Source organism: Argentina silus (assembly GCF_951799395.1).
Source record: "Argentina silus genome assembly, chromosome: 6".
NCBI lineage: Eukaryota > Metazoa > Chordata > Actinopteri > Argentiniformes > Argentinidae > Argentina > Argentina silus.
Genome location: NC_139660.1, coordinates 23,680,588 through 23,690,587, shown reverse-complemented (window position 1 = coordinate 23,690,587; position 10,000 = coordinate 23,680,588). Strand labels below are relative to the sequence as shown.

The window sequence follows — 10,000 nt, the reverse complement described above, 5'->3', positions numbered from 1 at the left end:
CTGTGTGTGTGTGAGAGAGAGAGAGAGAGAGAGAGAGAGAGAGAGAGAGAGAGAGCAAGAGTGTGTGTGTGTGTGTGTGAGAGAGAGAGAGAGAGAGAGAGAGAGAGAGATAGAAAGTGTGTGTGTGTGCGCCCGCATGTGTGTGTGTGTGTGTGTGTGTGTGTGTGTGTGTGTGTCTGGTCTGGGAGTGTGTGTGTGTGTGTGAGAGATAGAGAGAGAGAGAGGGAGAGAGAGATAGTATGTGTGTGTGTGTGTGAGAGAGAGAGAGAGAGAGAGAGAGAGAGAGAGATAGAAAGTGTGTGTGTGTGCGCCCACATGTGTGTGTGTGTGTGTGTGTGTGTGTCCGAGCGGGCGTGTGCGTGTCTCTGTGTGCCAACCCTGCCCTTCGCTTTGGCTGCTGGCGCTGCCATGCTTGGATACATTACACTGGCACTGCCTTCTGACACGCTGCTTCCCTGTGCTGCAGCAACAAGAAGGCCATTCCTCAGCTGCCTCTCTACTTCCATATAGGGTAGCAGTTCCTCCTTAGGCTGCTCCAAACCCTGATTCACACTACAGAGCCCAACCAAGCAGAGTCAAACTGATCTGAACCAGGCTGGCCTGGTGTGACGCATCCACCATCGCTGCTGAAAAAAGGGCTGGAGATGAAGTGAAATGAAAACGATGAGATAGCATCGTCAGGGTCGGCCCTGACGGCGTGGAAAGGTCGAGAGGCCACACATCACCTCGCTGCGTCTGGAGTCACGGCGGGACGCCGCCGCGGCAACGCAAAACATGTTTACGTCGCAATGCAAAACACGTTCCAACGTGTGACGGACACACAGACAACAGAGGGTCCCGTTTTGGGTTTCCTAAACGCCTCACCTGCACATACGGTACCTTGTGTTCTACCTGATGCTGTACGATCATCGTCTTTGCTCTGTGCAAACCGCACGTGACCGTGTTCCTCCGAAAAACACCCCGATGTTCACCGGCTACGCCTAGCGAAACAGCTCGCCCTACCACGGCGCGGGCGGGAGTTTTATTTCAACGAGGAACGGGTTTACCGATTCAACACAATTGCATACATACGTGCAAACAAATCAAGTCAACGTGAAGGCCCACAGAGGCAGCAGGCTCCAGCCAATCAGTCAGGGCTGGCTCAGCGGATCAAAGGCAGCCCAGCCTAACTCACCCAGATGCTATCTGAGCGCGCTCAGACCACGGCCCAAAGAGGATGTGACAGGCTGTCAATCAACCGGGCCGGCCGACACGTGGATCTGTTTACCCCTGAGCTGATCCACCGCTGAGATAGGAGAACCCGGGCTGATTACCAATCTATATATCTGGGATACGAGGTAACCCGTAGAACCACAACCAAATGAAAATAGGGAACAAGAGAGTACTGTAATAATACTTGGAAGGAAGGCCTAGTTTTGGCCTACTTTTTAAGGTCCACCACTGCTGTAGTGTTTGTCCTCTGCTGGGGTATTGAATAGGGTCTATTCACGGAGATGAAACAAAAGAAATAGTCAAATTTGCCTCGCATCTGGGGTGATAAAATCAGGTTTTATGGACAGAGAAGGAGGACTCCTGCTAGTGTAAATAGAACAGTTCCAGAGGGAGATGTGGAAAAGCAACTTAATAAAACACACCGCCTTAAGAGACATAGAAATGTGTGTGTGTGTGTGTGTGTGTGTGTGTGTGTGTGTGTGTGTGTGTGTGTGTGTGTGTGTGTGCATATGTGTCCTCGTGGTACAACAATCTAATTTCTCATCCATTTTGTAATAGTGTAATCTTTCTTTAGTGACTAATTGTTGAACAGGAAAGCGAGTCGTTTTAATTAGATAAGCTGAGAAATTGATGAGGGGATATGTTTTTGCCCCTGTCAGTAATAAGGTTAATTAGCTGTGTTTCCCTGGGAATTAACATGGAAAATATGCTTATTGAATCAGAGATAACCACCCAGAGAGAGTACACCAGGAGAGAAACATCACCCACAACCACAAACATGCTGCCTCTATTTGGGAATATTTCCTACACTCTTCCATAAAACGGTGCTACCTAGAAACAAAAAGGGTTCTTCGGCTGTCCCTGGGAGAGAGTTCTACATGGAACCCAAAATGGTTCTACATGGAACCCAAAAGGGTTAGGGTTAGGGTTAGGGTTTTGGAACCCCTTTTTTTTCCACGAGCGTAATTTACCGTAGTACCTGAGAGTGACAGCAGCTTCAGGCGAACAACATTTCAATGTTGGCCTACTGTAGGCCATGACGTGGTGGGTGGGTGAGGGTTCAAACCCAAAAACATTCGCTGAGATCATGTCCAAGAACCGGATTCTAGCCAGCGAAAGAGCCCTTCCTTTACAGACATACGTGAGAGTGTCCGATCTACTCTTCTCCTCCGGTCAACTTTCAACGGGTTTGTTTCCAGTTGTACCGTCAACTACACACAGTCCACAGTCTCCTCCAAGCTGGCTGGGGAAGGGTTAACCCCGACAGGCGGCCTATCGCACACACAATGATCACATCACAAACATGTGCGGCCGGGGCGGGCGAAGAGAGCTCGGAATACCAGGAAAAAAAGAAGAAAAAAAATCCCCTTCTGCTCAATTTCAGCCTCTAGGAGGGCTTTTGTTGACAAACAGCGAAATGCGAATCCCAGATGTGCATTGAGACAGAGAGGAGAGGAGAGAGGAGAGGACAGAGAGAGAGAGAGGATGTGTCTCTCTTGTGTAGCTATGTGTGGTATCAGGTTGAGGGCCAGTGCTAGCCTGGGGGAGCCCTGCAGAAGACATTAAGTGTGCTTCTACGGTCCAGGCACCGTGTGGCAGTGTGCTCTGCGGCTTGGAGCGCATCCCTACCCGGTAGGAGAGAGAGAGGCTAGAGTGTAAGCCGAGACGGTGTACAGACAGACACCCACCGCACTCTGCATAGCACTAACACACACACACACACACACACACACACACACACACACACACACACACACACAGCACGGCTGTCTACGAACTGGAGTCCCTACTATCGTAAGAGTCTGTAAACGGTGGAGAAACGCGGCCGCTTTCCCGTTTTTTCCCGTTTTTCGACCGAACGTGTGCTTGTCAACGTTGGGGCGAAATGATGTTTCGTTTTGTTTTATCTCTCGACACAACGCCCCCTCGGTTCGTTGGCACAACTCGGTTGAAAAAGCCGAGGCAGCTGTCGTACATATGCCCCCCGACATCCCCGCATACTCTGCGAAAGAGTGAATCTATCTTTTTTTTTTTTACAGGATGCGAAAAAAAACAAAAAAAAAACACGGACACGGCCACAGAACAGAACACATGCCATCGTTTTGTAGGAGCCGTTTCCTCGAGGTAGGCGACGGTTCAAGCGAGCGGCGTTCTGGCCTCTCCGGCCCGACACTTGGCGCTGTAATTGGAAACCCATCTACTTATTATCTAGATTGAGTGAGATACTTTGGGGGGGATTATGGCGGGGTGGCTGGTGTGCTGAGCCTGAGCTTAAAGGGTGTGTGTGTGTGTGTGTGGAGGGGGTGGGGGTGGGGGGGGGGGAGATGGTAACTGATTTAGCATGCGCTGAAAGGGGACACCGTCTCTCTGTGACCCTGGATGTCTCTCTCCTCCCACCCCCCCAGACACACACACACACACACACACACACACACACACACACACACACACACACACACACACACACACACACACACACACACACACACACACACACACACACACACACACACACACACACACACACACACACACACACACACACACCACCCCCTCCTACCACCACCACCCGCTGCTGTGGAGCCTCACACTCCTTGTCTGCTAATCGATCCGTTTGGCACCCCTGACTATGTGTGTGTGTGTGTGTGTGTGTGTCTATATGAGATAGATAGATAGATATATAGGTACTTTATTGATCCCCGAGGGGAAATTGAGGCGCAACAGCAGCTTACATCACAAACAACAACAAAATAAAGCGACAGTAGAATAATAGAATAAAATAGACATCTGAAACATTATATACAGTAAGAACAGCCCAGTTATGATTTAACATCCCCCAGCCTGACTCTGATCAGCCCGATCAAGCCAGCCGGAGGACAGTCTTATTGCGGTAGGCAGAAAAGATCTCCTATAGCGCTCCTTAGTGCAACGTGGTTGTAATAATCTGTTGCTAAAGGAGCTTATCTGCTCTGCCACAGTGTCATGTAGGGGATGGGAGGGATTGGCCATGACGGCCAGGAGTTTGGTCCTCATCCTCCTCCACAGTGTCCAGGGTGACACCGAGGACAGAACTAGCTTTCCTAATAAGCTTGTTCAGCCTCTTGGTGTCACCTTTCTTGATGCTGCCCCCCCAGCATACCACTGCGTACAGCACTGCGCTGGCCACCACTGACTGGTAGAACGCGTGTGTGTGTGTGTGTGTGTGTGTGTGTGTGTGTGTGTGTGTGTGTGTGTGTGTGTGCGCCTGTGTGTGCGTATGTTTCTGTGTGTGTGTGTGTGTCTGGTAAGCAGATGGTATGCCTGCCTGGTCGCATGCTTGCCGTCCAGCCTTCGTGTTAGGGAGAAGGCTCTGTAGCTGCGGGGCCCTGGCCTGAAAGACATTAGCGCTGTCCGTCAGAAATTAACTCCTGGCTTCCTCCGTTCCAGCCAGACACTGGCCCTACCCGGCCTCCCTCTGTCTCTCTCTCTCTCTCTCTCTCTCTCTCTCTCTCTCTCTCACTCTCTCTCTCTCACTCCTTCTCTCTCTATCTGTCTGTCTCACTCCCTCTCTCTTTCTCTTTCCCTCTCTCTCTCACTCTCTCGCCCTCCCTCCCTCTCCCTCTCTCTCTCTCTCTCCCTCTCTGTCTCTCTTTCCCTCCCTCCCTCCCCCTCTCTCTCTCTGTCTCTCTCTCCCTCCCTCCCTCTCTGTCTCTCTCTCTCTCTCTCCCTCCCTCCCTCCCTCCCTCCCTCTCTCTCTCTCTGCATGCCGACAGGGGCCAGCGAGGTAATGTGATATTGATATCTGTTTTAGCCGATAAGCGATTGCCTTTGATCAGCCCTCCTTTAGAAATGCCCAACAACTTTACAACTTGACCTTTTCGTTCTGGTGGGGGACCCCACGGCACACACTCTGCTTCCTCAAACGTTTCCCTTAAACTGGCCCATGTGAGGGAGAACCTGTATCACACACACACACACACACACACACACACACACACACACAGACACACACACACACAGCTCCGGACCGCGCCCTACTGTATCCTCACCCAGTCACCACACCATACCACACACACACACACACACACGTGCGTGAGACCGTCTTTGAATGATCCCATCACCTCACCGAAAACGTCACGATCCACTTCAGACAACCGCCCCCAGAGACGACCTTCATCATCATTAGCCGCCTCTTCTCCTTTCCCTTCTTTGTGTGGTGATGATGATGATGATGTTGATGACGATGAAGGTTGTTTCTGGGGGCGGTTGTCTGAAGTGGATCGTGACGTTCTCAGCGAGGTGTTGGGATGCTGTGGAAGGCCGTTCAGTCGGTGCCAGACGAGGAGCAGGTGGACTCACTGTACACCCGACGATTTGCATGACATCATGTCCACAGTTGACGGCCAGAACCCAGACAAAGAGACCCTCAAACTAAGAAGCGGTCCAGTGTCTCCAGAGCACGGCCAGATGTTCTATCTGGGCTGATCTGAACCACGTTGTGGCCTAAAAACTACTGCATACTCAACAACTGTGAAGACACTGCTCTGCACCGGTCTCCAGCAGGGCAGATGTCCCTTAGAATTACCCACTGTCTCACACACACACACACACACACACACAGACAGGCAGAATCACACACACACACACACACACACACACACACACACACACACACACACACACACACACACACACACACACACACACACACACACACACACACACACACACACACACACACACACACACACACACACACACACACACACACACACCACTCCTGGTTCTGCTGCTCGAAGGAAAACCACAGACATCTGCTTGGCCTGCCTGCTCTGTCTCTACAATAACATACGGTACCATATCTTCACACACATGTACAACCATGGGGGAAATGACTCAATCATTTTGTTTTCTCATATCTCATGCCGCTGGGACGTCTTTCCACGGTACCTCTCTTGGTTCACTGTACTCAATATGTCTGAAGATTACGCACTATTGGAAACACACGGTTTTCCATATCAAAGCGATTTACACTCCCGCCCGCAAATGCATCTCCAACAAGGCCTTTTTGACCAATAACTGTGCAGGTTTTCACATTTTAATATGCGTAACGCGGGCCAATTATATACACTGTATTTCCAGGAATTCCTGCTAACTAAAAATGTTTTTTTTTTTTTTTACATCTTACACAAAGAACAGTGACCACTTATGAGCGGCACCATGACATTTGACAATGATGTCAGTATGATACCCAAGAGACCCCGGGATTCTGTCAAGATTTTTCCTTTTGCATAATCTCCTTTCACAAGCCCACAACTGCCATTACACCCTATAACATCATGGCACACTGTATACAAGTCATAAATCATAACTCATAATACTGACCTAAGATCTATGGTAATCTGCATGTATACGAGTCATGAGATAATATAAAGGAGTCTGGGACACACCCATCGTAACTATGACTCATAGTGACCCAGTATTCACCTGTAATGGTTCTTCTGTTTGCCCCCTCTCTCCTCCACCTCATCAAATATTAAATGTGTTCAAACGTGTTCTGTCTTTATTCGTAGTTTTTTATTGATGTGTGAGCAGCAGCACGTTTAACTGTCAAAGACACATTTCCCTTGAGGGACAATAAAGTTATTCCTTTATTTTCTATTTTAACCGTGATGAGCACTGTCAGGGTATTTATTAACATATTTTTTTTGGGGGGGGGGGGAGTTCCCAGGGAAACTTTACAAAGCTTCCTGTGTTTAGCAGGTAACCATGGATGACCTGTTCATGTGTCGGGGGGGGGGGGGGGGGGGGCAGTGGGAACACAAACAAACCAGCTGCTTTCCACCCTACAGAGAGAGGCTCAGCTGGGGACTTCCTTTAGGAGGTTGCTGACCGGAAGGGCGGCCATCTTAAAGTGTTTATTTACAGGTCCAGCAGCTAGTATTGTGATACTACAGCACCTTGTGGATGACGGACACTGACCCGAGACACACAGGGAAGGAAAACTCACGGCCTCATGATGTCAGCCCTATGAATCCAAAGATAATATATCTGCTAGTACCTGAAAAGTGTCCCTGCCTTTTCACTGTCATTAAATAACCAACCATTCACTCTTCCTTCCTCCAGGGAAGACAGATCACCAGTAGAGGAGAGTAGAGACCTGAAACCCCATTCTAGTACTGCGACCGCTGCAGTTGATACAGCATCCATTCTAATAATAATCATAATATATGCCATTTAGCTGACGCTTTTATCCAAAGCGACTTCCATTGCAGTGAGTGCATACATTTCAGTATATATGGTCCCAGCAGGAATCAAACCCACGACCTAAGCGCTGTTAACGCCATGCTCTACCCACTGAGCCACAGAGGACCGTTCTATGCTGCTATGTTAAGCTTTTCCCTGCTTTATGCTGTTCCAACACTTAAAGTTGCTATGGAAGGGACCGTGTATGCCCAACAAACAACTCATCACTGTGAGAGAACAAAATGAGCATTGTAGGGTTGGTAGTTTTGGGGGGGGGGGGGGGGGGAACTCACACTTTGACTAAAACTTTATTTTTCTTTAAACAGAAGAAAAACAACAACAAAAGTCTGTGGGCTTTAGAATAAGGGGACAGATTTACAGCCAGTCAGGGTCAAGGGTCAATCCTGCTGGATGCTTTCTTGGAGTGGTCTTTTCTCTCGTTCCTCCTTTCTTTCTTTGAGGTGTCCCCCTCTCCGCTCCCACCCCTCCCCCCTGCATTCCCCCACGGCCCGCTCCTTTGTTTATTCTATATAAATACAATCAGACGGACCCCACTGGTACACACACACACACGCACACGCACACACACACACACACACACACACACACACACACACACACACACCCCCCACACACACCCCACACACACCCCACACACACCCCACACACACACACACACACACACACATATATACATCAGTACCTAGAAAAACTCTCCACCTAGGTTGATGGTTGACTGACTTAAGTTTCTAGCTGATTAAATGCCCATCTGTTTAGAAACATGGGACCAACCCAGCTCCATAGAGTGTGATGGGAACTAAACCAGCGATGAAACTGTGTCATCTAACACACTGACAAAAACCAGCTCGGCAGGGCCAAAAGGAAACCAAAAGGATTGGAAACGAACACAAATCCCAACCTCATTGTTCGAACCGTCCTGTCGGCATCCTAGCATCATTTAGAGAGCCCCTTGTTAAATGGGTGTGACAAATTACATGCAGAGCAATTTGTTCTTTTGATATTTTCACGAGAGATGACCGTGATAGCGATGGTTACGCTGGTGTGGATGTGACAGCAGTGACTTTGTTTGGATTGGATTGAATTGAATGGCAGAAAAAAAGCCCATAGAAAATCTTTGAGTGCTAAAGCTATGAACACATTCCAGAGATTAGGGGATTGGGCAGAGGAAACCGCCATTGTTTGACGGGAGCTACTTAGTTTGAGAGGATTTACAGCTGATGCATCTGTGGCAGGAAAAAACAAGCAGAGTGTGGACTGGGTGTGAGGAGGATTCTATCTCAAAAACAGGAGGATAGGAGGAATGAAAACAAACAAAAACACTTTGGAGATGAGTGGAGAGAGAACTGGAGAGACGGGGAGGGGAAGAGAAGGACAGGGGAGAGAGAGAGAGAGTTGAAGATGGAGTGAGAAAAGAGAAAAGCAGTAAAGGAGAAAACAAAGTTCCAAAAGAAACTTTGCGGGCTTGCAAAGTCTTATTTTGGTAGTGGAAAAGGGTTAAAGATGTTTCTATAGATATATAGATTTGCTGGGTAAATGAAAGACAGTGAGATTATTATGGTAGCGGATAAAGTTAGAGAGTTTGGTTGGTTGGTTGGTTGGTTGGATGGATGGATGGATGGATGGATGGATGGATGGATCTCCATGTTAAAAAGTGCACTTTCAAGTTTCAAGTTTGTAACTTTTAAAAAGTTTAATAGGTCAATATGTCAAAACCAAAAGTCATAGCAACACGAGTTTGCTTGCTGAAGCAAGCCCACCTAATAAGCAGTAGAGAGAGGGAGAGAGAGAGGGGGGGGGGGGAGAACAAGGGAGGGAAATGTGGGAGACAATACAACAGATAGGGAGGGAAGAGAAGGACAGGGGAGTGAGAGGGAGAGAGAGAGAGAGAGAGAGAGAGAGAGAGAGAGAGGGAGCGCAGAGGAGAGAGAAAGAAGGAGGGAGAACCAGAGAGATGGAGAGTAAAAGGGAGAGAGGGAGGGAGAGAGAGAGTGAGGGAGGAGAGAGAAAAGGGGGTAGAGAGAGTGTGTGTGTGTGTGTGTGTGTGTGTGTGTGTGTGTGTGTGTGTGTGTGTGTGTGTGTGTGCGTGTGTGCGTGGCTGTGCCAGCTCTGTGCACCAGTCTGTTGGTAAGGAAACACACAGGAATGTGCAGCTCTCCAGTTAAAGGCAGTTTAATGAACATGACTGAGAGGGAGACTGTTGCTGCTCTGAGGCTCTGGGTGAACGGGGCCTTCCTGCCTTCCTTCTGCTTGCATTTCAGTATTCATTGGATTATTGATTGATTATTAATTATTGATTATTGATGACTTTATCTCCTTGTCATGGGTCGTATGTTATTCTGAACTATGATCTGAGCATATCCACACAAAACTTCTAAGGTGTTCCCTATCAAAATGGCATCCTGCTTTTGCATCTGATCATCATATTTCTACTAATATATGCCATTTAGCTGATGCTTTTATCCAAAGCGACTTACATTGCAGTGAGTGCAGCCATTGTTCAGTATATATGGTCCCAGCGGGAATCAAACCCACAACCTAAGCG

At 48.5% G+C, this 10,000-nt stretch overlaps 1 protein-coding gene across 1 annotated transcript in view; it reads right to left on the bottom strand.

Moving 5' to 3' along the window:
* prdm5 (PR domain containing 5) overlaps window positions 1-10,000 on the bottom strand; it is a gene marked incomplete at both ends in the record, with an annotated part of 40,433 nt that overhangs the window by 8,450 nt on the left and 21,983 nt on the right. The window lies entirely within an intron of this gene.